This window comes from Typopeltis vanoorti, chromosome 8 (genome assembly GCF_054136105.1).
Source record: "Typopeltis vanoorti isolate ZY-2024b chromosome 8, IOZ_Tvanoo_1.0, whole genome shotgun sequence".
In the NCBI taxonomy this organism is placed as follows: domain Eukaryota; kingdom Metazoa; phylum Arthropoda; class Arachnida; order Uropygi; family Thelyphonidae; genus Typopeltis; species Typopeltis vanoorti.
In genome coordinates this window covers 133,364,065-133,381,085 of record NC_143556.1, presented here as the reverse complement: position 1 = coordinate 133,381,085, position 17,021 = coordinate 133,364,065, and the positions used below count along the sequence as shown (strand labels likewise).

At 35.8% G+C, this 17,021-nt stretch overlaps 1 protein-coding gene across 3 annotated transcripts in view; it reads left to right on the top strand.

Moving 5' to 3' along the window:
- Positions 1-17,021, top strand: part of BckdhB (Branched chain keto acid dehydrogenase E1 subunit beta) — a 459,582-nt gene that overhangs the window by 341,453 nt on the left and 101,108 nt on the right. The gene's annotated exons all lie outside the window — the stretch shown is intronic.

Below are 17,021 nucleotides of genomic sequence, written 5' to 3'. Positions count from 1 at the left end.
CTAAAAGAGTTTGTCACTGAATTTCTCATTACCGATTTTGATGCTCGTTGGTTAGCTAACCAAACTGTTGATGTTTGGGAGTTTCCACGGTTTCGCTTATAAGGACATCCACTTTTTTTTTTTTTTTTTTTTTTTTTTTTTTTTTTTTTTTACCAGAGAATCGAATGGAATTTGAAAGAGAACGTTCATTTAAAAATAATCCATTGAGCGTAGTACAGTACTAACAACTTTTCAGTATTCATGTTTCTAGCAAACATCCCCCCCTCACTCTCCTTTCTTGGTTAGGGGTCTTTCATGGCAAAGATAATTATATGATGGTTGTAGGTTAAGTGTTCACAAAACCCTAACGCTATAAAAGTAGCACTGGGTCTACGTGTGGGTTGCGGTGTCATTAGAGCACGTGGGAGTGCTTAGGTACACGTTAGATTTCCGTCTTTCTCAAACATTTCCTCCCAAGTGCCCTAAATTTCAGTTAAATCTCATGTATTTAGGCGCAATGAAGAGGTATAATGAGTATTATTACTGTGCTATATTTGTTTGCATAATTTTCTACTCCTGAGTTGCTTTGAATAACGACCGGCAGTCGGGAAACTTCATTTAAACGAAAGTTTTGCTAGTGTGCTATACTCCGCGACTCTTATAAAATTATCGCTGTTTAACTAAATCTCCCCCTCCCCTCCCTTCCCCTTACGGGTCAGTTTATGGATTAAATAAAAGATGTAAGGATATAACGTTACGTGAATAGTTATCGAAATATCCCTACCTTCCTGTGTAAGAATGCAATATTTCTTTAATATGAGGGTGTACACTTTGTCGCAGAAGATAAAAAAAAACGCCCTGAATGAGTTGGTAGCATTTTCTTTGGTGTTTTCTCCCCCCCCCCCCCCCCATAAAGATATGTTATAGTAATTTGTTTAGCTTCGGGAACCGCTATCAGATGAAATCTTATATTACACGTCGCATGAATTCGAGTTCAATACCTACATTAGTGTTTCAAACCTCTTAATTATTCGTAAAATGCATTGTTCGAAATTGTTTAAGATTATAATCGATTGATCTAATGCCATCAATACGGTTATTTTGAAATAAAAATAATAATAAAGTAATAACTGTACAAGTCCCGCGTCGGTCATTTGGAGACTGCACATCCTAACTGTTTAGTGGCTCCATGTCACAGCATTTGTCAGATTTATTTAGTTGTAAAATGTTACCATCATTTCTTCCTATATATATATATATATATATATATATATATATCAGAGTTTATTCCACCTTTACCACGAGTTGCCTAAAACTTGCACTACGTACGGAGTCGCCCAGACTTGCACTACTTGCAGGCGCAAACTTCACTTACTTGTCTGTTTGCTTACTTGGGAAATGGATTAAAACTAAGTGTATATGTATATACGTAGCTTGGTATCTTTAACGTATATTATACCCAAGGTAAAAAAACTTTCTATATATATATATATATATATGTGTGTGTGTGTGTGTGTGTGTGTGTGTGTGTGTGTGTGTGTGTGTGTGTGTGTGTGTGTGTGTGTGTGTGTGTGTGTGTGTGTGTGTGTGTGTGTGTGTGTATTCCTGAGCTTCTACTCAGTTGTAATGGTACATTTTAAAGAAAAAATATTTAATGACTTAAACTGAGATAAAATATAAAGTTTTAATGAAAATGATACAACTAGTTTCAGCCTTTTACAGCCTTCTTCGGGTATCCACTAAAGGTAGAACACAGTAATAAAAATTGAAGTTACCAAAAACTGAGAATTACAGGCAAAAAATGCAATACATAATTGACACAAAAACGTTGTATTTTTCAAGTTGTTCTATCTAACGCGCTATTGTTTGTTGCATGCGAGCTTGCAAATTCTCGTGAACACCAGTATTGAACAACTGCAGCATAGCTATCAGGTATGTGTAACTCAAATTGTTGTTCAAATGTTCAGGATTAAGGAGGATTTCCCTGGACTCCACGATTTTCCTTTCAAACTCATCACTGCAGCGAAAAATGTTTTCGGATTTATCCCAGCAAACTAAGTGACTCTGTAGATCATCATGAGGATTGTTTGAGAAAAGAACATGACCGGATAGGGCAGATGCATGTGATCTTTTATAGGAGATGTCTCTCTTATGCTCCTCTATACGAAATTCAACAGATTTGTTAGTCTGTCCAAAATAAGGAATATTACAATCGCACCACAACTTGTAAACACCTGGATATTTCACGTTGTGATGAATAGGCTTCGGATGGCTTATAAGAGAACGGACTTTAGGGAGTGTAGTGAAAAACGTCCTGATGTTGTATTTTTTAAGGACTTTAGCCAATTTATTGGAGACTGAACTAATGTAAGGTATTGAGATGCTACCTTTAAAATCAGTAGTTTCCGTAGTGCACTGCCTAGGAGGATCCACAAGAAATTTCTTAATCGTTTTTTCAGAATATCCATTTTGTTTAAAGATAAGAGAAAGGTGATTAATTTCTTTTTTGAGCTCATCTGGTTCATTTAAAAGAGAGCGTGCTCTGTGTCCTAAGGTAGAACTAGTTCCGAGCTTTTGTGGTGGAAAGTGATGAGATTGACAGTGCAGATATCTGTTGGTATGAGTGGGTTTTCTGTATATAGAGATTTTAAATCTATCAGAGCATCGTGTAAGAAATACATTCAGGAATGGAAAGCAGTTATTTCGTTCGTGTTAATTTTCCTGGAAGATTTTGAAACGAAAGCCATATCGTCCTTCTCACTTAAGCCGAAACTTTGGAGACGCTATGTTGACCACATTTTCATCATATGGAGTCACGGACACACATCTCTCATGGATTTTCTTCATCATCTTAACAACCAGCATTCTAATATAAAATTCACTGCCGAACTAGAACGAAATAACTGCCTTCCATTCCTGGATGTATTTCTTACACGATGCGCTGATAGATTTAAAATCTCTATATACAGAAAACCCACTCATACCAACAGATATCTGCACTGTCAATCTCATCACTTTCCCCCACAAAAGCTCGGAACTATTTCTACCTTAGGACAAAGAGCACTTATCTATCTTTAGTGGATACCTGAAGAAGGCTGTAAAAGGCTGAAACTAGTTGTATCATTTTCATTAAAACTTCATATTTTATCTCGGTTTAAGTTATTAAATATTTATTCTTTAATATATATTGCGCAATTTATAAAATGGCTAAACCTACAGATTCCAACTGCAGGTTTCTAACGGAAATTCCTTACCGTATAATGGCATTTCGTCACCATCTTAATTCAGAGTTTGAAAAAAAAAAATAAAATAGAAAAAGAAAAAAAAAGACATGTTGATCATGAGAATTACAGTGCCAGATAGAATCATACTGCGGTACTGGAGATTTCTAAGAACCTTGATGAAATGGTTTTTATCCCGTTATGCATTTTTCTTCTTAATTTAACAGTTATCTTTTGGATCGTTGTCTTTAAATTGTCTCTTTCCCAGCAAGTTTGATTCAAACAACCGGACACGTTTTTTTAGCTAGTATGTATTAAAATTCACTGTAAAACAAAACAACCACTTTAGTTTTTAAAATGGTTGTTTTGAATTTAAAAAATGTCAAAGTCCTCGAAACAAATTGCTGGCCTATGGACTGAAGATCGGAGATTATACATTCTGTATAACTTCTCCGATCTACAACCCATAGATCAACGCATCAAATCTACTAAAAGTGCCTTGATAACTTTCCATGTTTGGTCTCTAGAACGGGGTTTCCGAATAATCGAACCCTAAGCCTACCCAAACTAATGCTAATATACTATAGGCTGACAGCTTTTCGTGGATGGGATTCACATAAAAATAAATAAATAAATAACATACAAACCACCAGAGGACATACACGATTGACAGATAAAATGCACTTTGCTTAAGGCCTTCGTAACCCAACTATTTTTTATAACAGTGCCATCGACGAAAGATTGTAAACTTACAGTAGGTTACTACCAAGGCTAGGGTATGAGTTAAATAATTTGGAAGCACTTTCTACGAACTATTATTTGTTTTTTCATTCAAAAATAGGACTAAAACGACTGATGAATGTATTGTATCTGTTAATTATCTCCGCTAGCCAGTTTGTCTGTTTTGCAGGCTGAAAAATCCCAGATACTGGAAGGAAAAAGTCTACTGCCTACGTGTGAGACCTGGTAACTTCAGATGAAAAGCCCTTCTCAAGTTTTTTCATGTCCCAGCGGAATTCGAACTTAGATCTTTCAGATCAAAGAACATTGTCCTTATCGACTGAATTAAGGAAGTTCCATTCTAGAGATCAAACATAGAACTTTTACGTCTTCTCCTCTACAACCACCAAGATATTCTTGGTGGTTGTAGAGGAGACGCTATGCAGTTGACTAACCAGGCCAAGTAAACAATCAAAACTACTATCGCGGCATCTTGACTATGTTCATTACCTTAGGCTTAGAACATAAAAGAGACAAGTAATGTGAAACATGACAGTTGCTGTTCAGTTCTAGTAAGCTTCAAATGATATAAAATAATAATAATAATAATAATACACTTTCTTTCTTTACCAGCTGTTCACTGAACTAAAGTTAGTTCTCCGAAAACGCGTCCCTATTCCAGCATTCTATCGTAACGGAACAGTATGGTGCAACATAAGCATTGTTCTTCTCGTAGCGCCACACAATCAACTCTCTGTTCTATCAGTTTTTGAAATAAACCAAAGGATTATTTAGCTGGCTCAATTATAAATTAAGAACTCCCATCGAAATTACGAATAGCTGACGAATCAGAAGGGAATTTCCTATTCTGCCATTCTTCCAATGCTCGCATTGTTGTTACAAATGAATTTTGAACGCTGTGTAATGCAATATGTTATAATATGGTAGAATGATCAACGTCGGCAAAAACTTCACGTTCGTTTAATGGCCAACGCAACCTTCCCGCTACACCTAACGAGGCAATATGTATAATCCTTAATCACAAAATAGTGATTAAGGACTATACCAGAGAGTGTACAGTTACATATTATGGTCAAACAAATGGTACTCAATAGTCCTTATTAATTACTAATAATCATCATATCAACTCAATGAAGGAAGTCAGTACATTGGATACATTCAGATACAACTGAAATTACAGATACTTTCCTAAAATGGAATCCATCAGCCATTGATCCGGCTCTCTCTCAGACGAACTATTGATTTCAACCTTTAAGTGAAATAAAGATGACCCTAATATATATGTAATGTGATTTATGTTAAATCTTAGACTAATGACAGTAATTACGAAATACATTTTGTTAACAAATCCCTTAGAACAAAGACATTAAAAACTCCAGAATATTATATTTAATATGATATAATATCCGCTATTGGCATTTCTAACAAAGTAAATTTCCATAGGGAAAAAAATCGTACAATTATACATTAACTTATTATTATTTTATTTTTAAAATGAATATCTAAATGGCTTAGAAAACCTCATAACTTTGAAGAACAAATAACTCCCGTTCCAGTCGCAATAGAATATACTTCTTTCTCCACAGCCCTGTAGGCACCAGTTAATTGTCAACGATACCTTACAAAGAAATCCAGCAGAAGTTACGGTACAACATCCCGTCGATATCAACCGCTGTCCAAACCTCTAATCTCCACGCTTCGCATCGTTGTTCCATTCTCGAAACATGCTTACTTGGTTTCCCATGAACAAAAAAATAGACCAAGCTCTTCAAATGCTTATAATAAGTAGCATTCAGTGATTTGCATACCTTAGAAAATTACCAACATGCTCTATATACATCCCTAAGAATATACAGGCACAGTATTTCCAACTTTTATTCTTTCCAAAATCATCTACTGCTTCTTAACAAACAAAATATGTGAAGTATGTTATATTTCTTGAGCCCAACAAGAGATCGTCGTGTCGATTTCTTTAATAAATTTGTACAAATTCTTTTCTCGAGTATTATTGTCAGTGCAAAGATATATATCTCTTAACGAATGGGGAAAATTTACTATTCAGGAAGGTTAGTAACTTTTTTTTTTTTTACAAAAGTATTAAATTGTTTCATCCATCATTAATGACTAGTCAATTGGATTTAATATCCTTAATATTTAATTGAATAACTCAATAATTTAAATTATATATATGGTTTCTGCTGAAGAATATAGGAGATTGATCTATCGATTCTGCATAATTATTTGCAGTTTGTATTTTCTAGATCCTCTAATCGGGTCTTGGAACACCTTGTTACGAGTCAATACTTTTTAGAACTTTGAACATTCATTATTGTAATATCTGTATCAGTTATTCTTCTATCCTTATTATATTTTCACATAAATTTCGATTTTCTTGTTTTGCTGGCAGAAAACATGTTAATATGATATTCCTATGACTTGGTTTACTAGACTAAAAAACTCGGCAGTTAGACTTCTTTTGATGGAGTATACTAGATTTCAAACGGGAAGGGATTATTTTCTATTGACATTATTTTGTTTGTTGTTTAAAAGTCAGCCTTCTGGGGAGAAATAAAGTAAAGAAAAAAAGCATGGTTTCCTCGAAAACTGTTCACTTCCTTCTACTCTCCATTCAGATTCAGGAAAGTCGTAAAATTGAGTTTAATCAATAATCATCAGCATGAATTGCCATTGGAGTGTTCTCTGATCATTTCCACTTGCACAGAAGATATATTAGGTAGAAAGAGCCACACGGAGAAGTGTAAGTTGCCATCGGCCAGAACAGTGTGCGAAACACAGACGGCCGGGTAGGCCAGCTGTAACTACTTCAGACGTCTATCGAAGAACGGGGCCGGTCGATGCCCTTTCTTACCCTGATGTTAGCTGTACATCAACTGTTACGACTTTCTCCCCACCCCCATTCTCTTCCTCCTTCCGTCACGCCGCAATTTCATTTCTCTGAGTGTCATCAGGCGTACCATATTCAGTCATGACCAGAGAAGTGAAGATAATTGATAACTGCAGCGCCACCTTATGTGGTTTAATGAAAGTTCTTTACGTTCACAGGATAATAAAAAAAAATTGGCAAAAATGTGTGAATGTTATTTGTTTTGTACAAAGGATAATGTTCAAATAACTAAACATGACCCGTTATCAAAATTATTCTAATACGGTCTTGATAGGTGAAAAGTATTTTAAAATAGAATTTAATTATAATGTAATGAAATACATTCACAATTACAGTCCTAACATGTGCTGTTAATTTTGATCAGCATCGCTACTCAAAATTACAGAAATACACTGCTTGAAAAGAAGTTAATGACACTGTAGTGTGAGGAACAAACAGCCTTGGCGCTCACCTTAAGAAAATGTATGACCATCTTTCTCTGCGATGACTGCTTCACAAGCGTACGATAGCGATCAACGGGAATTTTTAACCATTCTTCTTGGAGGTATGTAATGAGGTCCTGGAATGTTGTGAGGCGGATGTCCCTCGATCTCACCTGATGCTCCAGTTCATCTCACAGATGTCCAGTAGGATTGAGATCAGGTCTCTATAAAGGCCATCAAGTGTCAGGTGCCAGCAAAGGCATGCATAATGCGGTCCAACCATGGAACCCATGTTGTTGGTCTCGATTCTGAATGTTTTTGTTCAGATTCATGTTCTAGTCGATGGCCAGAACTCTGCATTAAAGGTGTCAGCCGACGAATGGCGGTTTTTACATATTATCCTTCATAGCACCCTACGATCACTTTCGGTGAGTGTGGTGGGTTGTCCACTGTGTAGTTGTCACTTGCAGCTCTTGCAGTTGTCTTTCTGCTCTCCCATCTCAATCTGATATCACTGATTGTTGACCTGGTATGGCCCAATTTGTCAACAATCTGTCGAACAGATAGGCCTGCCACATGGCATCCTATCAGAACTCCTCTTTCAAACTCCGTCAGTTCCCTTCTCGCAGCCATTTCAACAGGCCACATTTGCATTGGTTTGGGAGCATCGCATTCCTCCAATTTATACCGGCTACAAACACGAGACTCGTTACATAGTACGATGCACCTTGTCTATGGGGAGTATTCGTTCTCTTCTTTTCGAACAGTGTATCAATAAAAGTCAAACAATTTGGAAGTACTGTATTTCATTGCATTTGGCCCCAAATACATAATCGGTCCTTAAAAATTTCAAAAATTCCTGTTATGGTAATAAAATAATTTTAACTAAATTTTCTTATTGAAAGAAATGAAAAATCGAACATAGCAGTCCTCTTTGATTTTCTGTGTCCTCTGTGTTAATGTGACAGATTTTTAATGGGCGCCTACTGATTTTAGTTCAACAAGAAGCCAACTGAGATAACTATAAATATTATACGTTATAGGGCAAAAATTTCATTGATATGCTGGAATGAAGTAATGATGTGTGATTTTTAAAATTCGGTATTAATATTATTTTTCCGTTTCGCTTAAAAATTCTAATTAAAGTAGATGCCTGAAATTACAATAAAATGCCGCAATCTGATGTGAAATACTCGTAATTTCGTACGTAAAAGTTAAATCAGTTGGATAAGTTTCTGTCTTTTGACCTTCAGCTACGAACAAAATCACTAAAAACTGGCCCTATGAAATGTACCCTTATTGTCCTTCAAATTTAGTATCGATTTTAGCTGAAAAAAAAAAATCTTATTTCTAGACACTCATTTCGATTATAAAGATTTCATGATAAATGGCATATGAATAATGACAGCGAAATCCTTCAGTTATGGTATCTCCGTTCATTTCAGGGTAAAGAGCACGCTCCGTTGCTGCAATACTCACTGTCTTGCAGTTGTACAATAGTTATGATGGCATTTTTACAGACACCTTTAAGAGCAGGATGACCTTGACATTTTCTGGTATGGATGATTGAAATTTGTGATTCAAATCACGAGCAGTGTCTCTTTCTTTCCACTTCGATTAAGAGGAAAAACATCGGTCGTTGAAAAGGACCGGCAATAGAGGAATCGGGAGGGGGGGGGGGGAGATTCAAGGCTAAAAGTGGGCGAGAAGCGATGCGCCGAGGGAAGTGGAGGAAAGAAAAGAGGAACCGGAAATAAGTATTTCTTTAGCACAATGATATTAAAGGGGAACATATAAATACCAGACGGGGCTTCCTTTACATGTAATGCTCAATAAAACCTATTTATAGATACTGAAATTTTATATCTGTGCGTTCGGTCGAGTTATAGGTCTCAATTTAATTATTATTTATTCACTTTGCTGTTTTCGGGAAGCATAAATAAGCAGTTCTTGAAAAATAAAACCGACATCGACCAATCAGAAGAAAACGCTGCTATATTCACCTTTCTCTGAAGATGGAAACATATACAGAGTAAATTATTTTTTTAAAATCTGTGTGTGTGAAACAAAAGCCACTTAGCGAACTGATAGGATAATTAAAATAAAGGAGGCAATGCAGAGGAAGTTATAATCACTTTATTTAAAATCCGTGTTTATTCTATTTTATTTATCCTTTATTATTTATTATTTTTTTCCCCGTAGCCCCGCAGTAGAGTGACTACTAGGTCCTGAGGACGTTGTGACATTTGCCCTTCGGTTGGAATGACCGAGGTTCGAATCTCGTTTAACATACTTGAAGCCTTCATAAAGGCTTTTTAGTTGAAGATAAGTAGCATGTGTCATATGGAGGTAGCTCAAATTTTCTGTGGGGAAATTTGGGCTACCTTTAGCTGGAATTTCAGTCAATAATAATAGTTGCATGTAACAAAAGTAACTTTGCTTGGCAATGTCGATCTGGCACTATTCTTCCAACGGAAACTTGCTACCCAAACAATCGGTAAATTTCACTGTTCGCTTGCTGAGCAGTCTGTTTGGTAGGTGGTGAATGTCACTCAGTGGCCTACCTTCCTTCTAGGAAATGAAAGGGGGAAACGAATATTTTCGTTTTTTTAATATGGTGATCCCAAACACGCATGCTTGTTCTAGTGCATACAGTAGTTTCACGACATTATTCTTACAAGAACCCCAGAATGTTGCGCCACAGCCAGCCTCGGGTCCTTAAAAAAATAAATAAATAAATAAAAAATAGGACCCGAGGCTGAAAGGGTTGTGGTTTATATCTCAAATAAGTATTCCCCCCCCCCCTCTCATTTCAAAGCCGGATTTTACTGAAGTGCAAGCTCTCCAGATCTTTTCAAAAAGGAGAGAAAAAAATCTGTTTACGGCACTGGTACTCTAACATTGTTAAAAATTGGAAAGAAAAGACACTAGAATATATAACATCGTACTTCTGCATAAATATGTGTGATACATATAGACGACATTGACGGGTTCTTTCCCCCCCCCCCCCGAGTTACTACTCGAATTCACTTCAGCACGCCTGCCGGAGTTAAAGCAAAAGTGTTTTTTATTTATTTTTTATTTTTTGTCAATTCAGGTGGCTTCGAATAATCAACAACCACCCACCTTAGTTTTCATTTTTTTAATTTTTTTTTAAATATCGTATGATTTTATTAGTTACTGTAACGTTGTTTTACAAATACTTTAGTTTTAAGGTTCCTTACTAACCCGATGTATGATGCAAAATCTGTTCCTCCCTCAAGACAAAAATGTCACTACAAAACAATAAATACTAATAGATACTTATAGCTATATTGATTTTGAAATATGTCTATAATAATAATAATAATATCACTAATGCAAACTCAAGAGTTTATAGTTGAGAGGAGAAAGTGACCCTATGTTGCGATTATAAAGATTCTAATTTAGTTACTAGTTGAGTAATTGGCACTACGAAAAATTTAGGGCTCAGCATTATTCTTGTGATTATTATTATTATTATTATTATTATTCAAACAAACTGCATTTCAAAAAGTCATATACGCCTTTTTAATTCTCAAAATGAATCACACTAGAATTTAAAAAATGCTGAATAGCAGTATTTTCTTTACTGTATTCAAATATTATGCGAAAGAAAATCCCTTATATGATCAGTAAATAATTGTTTACAGTATAGTATTTTTTTTTGTTATTATTTTTATTATTTCTAATGTCTTTCTGTACACATATAATAACTCCATTCTGTTTAACAGATTTTAATGAAATTAAAATATGTCGAATGATTTCAGTGCCTGATTACATCGCTCTAGAAAATATTGAATAAACGTTACCTGGCACTTTCCTTCCAGATTCTGATACTTGTACATAATGCTTGTTCTGTAATTAAAACCTACAGTCAGAGCTCTATAAGACACTTACCCCCGCCACCTAAGCATTTTAGAGGTTTGACATAATCAGTGCTGTAGAATAACAAATATTCCTATCTTTTTGCTTAATTTTGGCATTTTAAATCTTCCAATTGCAAAATTTAAGTCTATATTATAAACACCTTGAACTGATACGTTGGTTACAATGGCCAGCCAATGCAATACCACCAGAAGATCAGCCAATGAACTGGGATCCGAACTCCTGATAATTTCTATCTTGTACTCAAGAATATGTCGAAAATATGTTTACAATTATTGATATAAATCAAAATATCAGACAGGAGTGGGCAAGCAATATGATAGGTAAAACTCATTGAAATGTTAAACACTCGCGATGACTTCAGTCAGTTGTATGTTATTGATATTTTAGTTTTAATTTATATCGCATTGTTGTCCTTCATGTGTATAAAACTTTTTTCCCGTGTGAAATTAAACAGATCTAGAACCAGGAAGTGATTACCAAACAGTCACTTAGTTGTTAATTGAGATTTGGTACATCAGTTTAAAAAAACTTCTTGTAACAATTTAATCCCAAAATTCCATTGATATGTATGTATCTTGAAATAGCAATGAGTGGTCACTATGTAGTTACATTTTGCAATCTTTGAATAAAACCTTTTACTGGATACAATAACGATAATATAATATTTGGCAAGATGTAGAACAGATGATAGTGATGGTGAGCACAAATGACCTGAGCGGTAGTCTTAATCGGATAGCAAAGGATTTAAGAACATTGTTAGATATCGTGAAGAAGAAAAGTGTCAAAGAGGAAGAGTGTGTGTGTGTGTGTGTGTGTGTGTGTGTGTGTGTGTGTGTGTGTGTGTGTGTGTGTGTGTGTGTGTGTGTGTGTGTGTGTGTGTGTGTGTGTGCCGCGCTGCCTCGTTTTGATAATTGTAAGTTAAGTAGAAGAGCGATTAATGAATGATATGATTGCAAGATTGTGCAGAAAGAGAGGTCTAGAATTTGTTGATGTCTGGAGTGTGTTTGAAGGCAAAATTATTGATATTTTAGTTTAATTTATATCGCATTGTTGTCCTTCATGTGCATGAAACTTTTTTCCCGTGTGAAATTAAACAGATCTAGAACTAGGAAGTGATTACCAAACAGTCACTTATTCAAGCAAGCGATGGGTTGCATCTGAACATGGAAGGCCATAAAGTATGAATAGTTTCTGTTTTCTGAACAAGCTAAAGTATTTGGATAGGGAAACTAAAATTGAAAACATTAAGAGTAGGAGGGAGATGCTTATGTAGGGAATGTGTGTTTGGTGATCCTTCATCGCGGAATAAGTTAGAGAATAGAACGGATAAGAATCGGAATGGGGCTGTTGTGAATACTGAAATTAGTCGAATGTATATCAGTTGTAAAGCTGGTATAAAAACTAAAGGGGATATACAATTTTTGTATATTAATACAAGAAGCATTGGAAATAAGAGGGAAGAGTGTTTGGCATTAGTCAGTGCAATCTCGCTAAAAGTTATAGGCATTAGTGAAACTTGGCTGTCAGCAGAAGGTGTGGTTACTGGAATTGAATGTGATGGGTGCAGTATTTTCAGGGAGGATAGAGAAGATAGAACGGGGAGAGGGCGTGCTGCTGATGATAGCTGAAGAGCTGCAGCCAAAAAACGTAGTATATCAGAAGATAGACGTTTGAATGATAGTTCCTTTGAGACGATTCTGGTGTGAAATAGTGGCCCAACTGAACCAAATATACAGTTGGTTGCTGCTATAGGCCAGGGGGTACAATGAGTGATGTAGAAAACATGCGATGAGTCTTCTGGCACCATGAAGATACCCGTACAATAATAATAATAACATTTTGGTGTTGGCATTTTGATTGGAAAGATCTGGTTTTGAATACCTTCGAGGACGCGAGGGACCATTACAGGATTTTTTTTTTTTTTTTTTTTTTTTCAGATGAAAATAAATTAGCCAGTTTCATATAGAGGAGACAGGGTTTTTCATTCCACAAAACAAGCAAACAAGACGGAGAACACCCACAATTTACAAACATTATAAATTGGCCCCATCGCCTTAGCTGCTTTTGCTGTAATTCCAAACAACGAGTCTTTAGAAAGATCTCCCTCTCACTCAGTTTTAGATGAGGCGCGTCCTCACTTTCCTCTTGAAATGCTTTCATTCCCGAAAGAGTTGGACGCTACTGCAGTGCAGTACAGTATCATCCATCTAATTATTCTCCGTCTTAGAGGGATTGAGTCCCGTAATTGTGAATTTTAGGCAATTTATAGTAGGCAGCTTGATATCCCTATAAGGGTATTTTATGTCTGTAGATATGTGTGTTCACTGGGCTCGTCTGTTTTTAGAATGAAAAACAGACAGACCGAGCCTGACAAAACCCTTCACCTCCATTTGAGACCGTCTACTCGCCTTTAATTGAAAAGTCTTAGGAAATGTTCCGCGCGCCATTTACGGGATTTGAAACTAGGTCTTTCCAACCAAAGGACTTCACTGTAACTGACTGAGCTACGGAAGATCAGTAGGTTTTCGATAAATTTGTTATACGAATTTCAGTGTCGTAATTCTTTCATTTTCTCTCTTCCTATTATCCGATTAATGGAAAATAAAACCTCGAGAATCTTGCCCGAAATAGTCCTAAGAAAGTTCCTTCATTTGACAGGACATGAATTTCGATTTATTTTCCAAAAAAGTTGCCATGGCAATCTTTTCACAGATATATCATTTTTTTTTGTTATTGTTTGTAATATTAAAAAAGGAAATGTCAATTTATGACGTACGTATTCGTAGCCTATTAATTTTCTATGGCTAGCAGTTTCACTTCCATCTAATTGTCCTCCGTCTTAGAGGGATTGAGTCCCGTAATTGTGAATTTTAGGCAATTTATAGTAGGCAGCTTGATATCCCTATAAGGGTATTTTATGTCTGTAGATATGTGTGTTCACGGGGCAGCCAGAAAATTACTGGAGGAAAAATGTTTGTGCGTGTGTGTGTGTAATATTAAATGAAATGTTTTTGCAATTAAATAGCTTGCGACTTCGAGCAAGAGGAAGGAAATTTCCAAGAGCGTTCATGGAAAGTAAAACAACTACTGCACTTTCTCTGTTATAGTATTCATTTAGAGCGGTGCTCTCTTACTGATCACTTAATGCTATTTTTCCTCTTTCTGATGTCATCAAGCTAAGATATACTAAATACGTTTTGAGCGTACGCGGAAATATGAACAAGGAAGGACGTAAATGAGAATGTAACACATCTAGTAACACAGTTCGCTTTCCTATTACAAGCTAATGACGTAACAAGACATTCTTTCACGTTCGCGAGATCGGTTCAAGTCTGAATGTTTGTCTTGAATCGGTGCAGTTAGATAACCAGCCAAGTATGGAATTAATATGCTATTGTGTATGCGTTCTCTTGCCAGTCATAGAGAACATTCACGGATTAGGTCTTGGAGAGTCCAGTGCTAGTTGACATTTAGAAATTCGGTTTTTTGCTTATGGGATATTAAAGTAAACCTTATTCCCACGTTTCCTGTTGAAATGTGATTAGTTGTGTTTGTTGCATATTGTCTACTTCATGAACGCACTCTGTTGGTTGTACATACTTGGAGAGTCATGATGGTATCACACAACACGCTTAATGCAAGTTTTCAAATAATAATCATTCATACTTATTTTAAGTTGTCATGACCCACTTCTGACAAACTTCAGTTGGCTTTCTTACTTAATGTATAAATTTCTTTCTCTCTCTCTCTCTCTCTCTCTCTCTCTCTCTCTTTCTTTCCATTTTAACACAAATCTCTCTCTTTTGTTGCTTTTGTACGCTTACTAGAAAGATTTTTAAATTTCATCTCTAATTGAAAAAATTAGTTTTTTTTTTTTTTTGCTAGTTCTATTTTCCAACATTTATAATATTTTATTTTTTACTTGTCTCTGAGTCTGAAGAAGGTATGTCATTGGGTAGACTGCAAAAGAAAATGAGAATGAGAAGACTGTCTTCTTGCATGATATACTGACATCACCCTACTATCTACAACTTAGTGACACAAAAATGCATTTTGTCACGTACCGGCGATTTGTTTTAGTTCTGAATGCCCTCCTGTGCTGCATTATAATCAGATAGCCAACCAACTATGGAATTATGGATAATTGTACGGGTTTTTTTTTTTTTTGTTTGTTTGTTTGTTTTGTTTTTTTCCCACAATTGACGTCCGTAGACGCCGTATGGTCACTCCCATACCTAACCACGTTTTGGGCGTGAAGTCTTCTGCTCGAATAAGTTGTAGGGCCCCAGATGCCCTTTCCACACAGAGTTAGTGGGATAATCACAAACATCCATGCCCATGGCGGGATTCAATCTCATAGCTTCTTGGCTGGAGAGCGGATACGCTAAATCACTCGGCCAACCAGGCCGGCAAAAAATGCTTACGGGATCCAATTTCAGGACAAAGCATTTGTATTCCTTAGTTAAAAATTACACCTTTATCTCACCTAACAAGTGTTACTTCCTATATATATATATATATATACTAGGGGGCTCCGTTCCCTGACGCCTACGGCGCCCAACCCCCTGTGTTCCGGACTGGTATGCCGGTTCTCCTTGAATTCTGATGACTCGAATTTTGCAGACTCGACACTCAGGGTAGCCTCTGCGTTTCAAAACGTTTCAAATAACTTGACAAAAACGTTACACAAAAACGTTACATAAAAATGTTACAAAAAAAGTTACAAAAAAACATTTTTTTTTGAAAAAAAAGTTACAAAAAGTTACATAAAAACGTTACATAAAAACGTTACACAAAAACGTTACAACCTACTTCCGTTTCAAGCCGACGTCACATCCGTTTCCAATTTCAGCTTATCATTTTATAGTATATATATATATATATGTATATATAAAATGTAATACGTCGAGTCACATTCCAGTGTTTCTTTTCTTTGGAAGATTTATGAGGACACAAAGGGATAAAGTTGGTTGAAATTATGTATTATAGTAATAACTTCTTTTTAACTGTTTTTTTTTTTTTATAATGGAATCAGATACAATACTGGATTTATGATACACATAACATGTTCAGTGGATTCAGTTTTGGTTTAGACAGAATCGCTTTTGCTGAGAGAGAGAGAGAGAGTTTAACAGTTTAAGTCAAAGTATTACGTCGAGATATTACGTCAAAGTATTTGCTGAGAGAGAGAGAGAGAGAGAGAGAGTTTAACAGTTTAAGTCAAAGTATTACGTAAGCATTGGCAAAATGAAAACTGGTTCGTGTTTAATAAAAGGAGTTATAATTATCAACACACTCATTGGATATTTTGGAAACGTACCAGCACTCCATAGTTCTTTGAATACCACAGACTGATCTATCTATATTTTAGACTTCCGCTAGACCCACACTGTACTAGGCATGCTTTTGAAACTAGATTCGAAAAGAATTGATTGCTTAATCATTATTCCTGTAATCCTTTATATCTATATATTGCATGTGTTCTTGTGGTCAATCGGCCTGTTTTGCGGAGAGCCCAAATTTCCAGGAGGAAGAAATCTTGCCACCTGCGTATAAGACCAGTTAACTAATCTTCAGTAGAAAAACGCTGATAACGCTTTTTCGTGTCCTAGACGAGATTCGAACTCAAGTCTTACTAACAGTGGAAAAATCGATAGTCGAAAGTTAAGTTCTGAATAGTTTAAAACTACATTATATATAAAAAAATTTTTAAAAGAAAAAAGTGTTACTGCGTGTCTTAGTCATGTTGATACGCTGTTGTACACTACTATCATTCTGTTTATTGATTATTATTTTTGAGGTCTTAGGTTCAAGACTAGTTGTAAAACTTTTTTTTTCGTTATA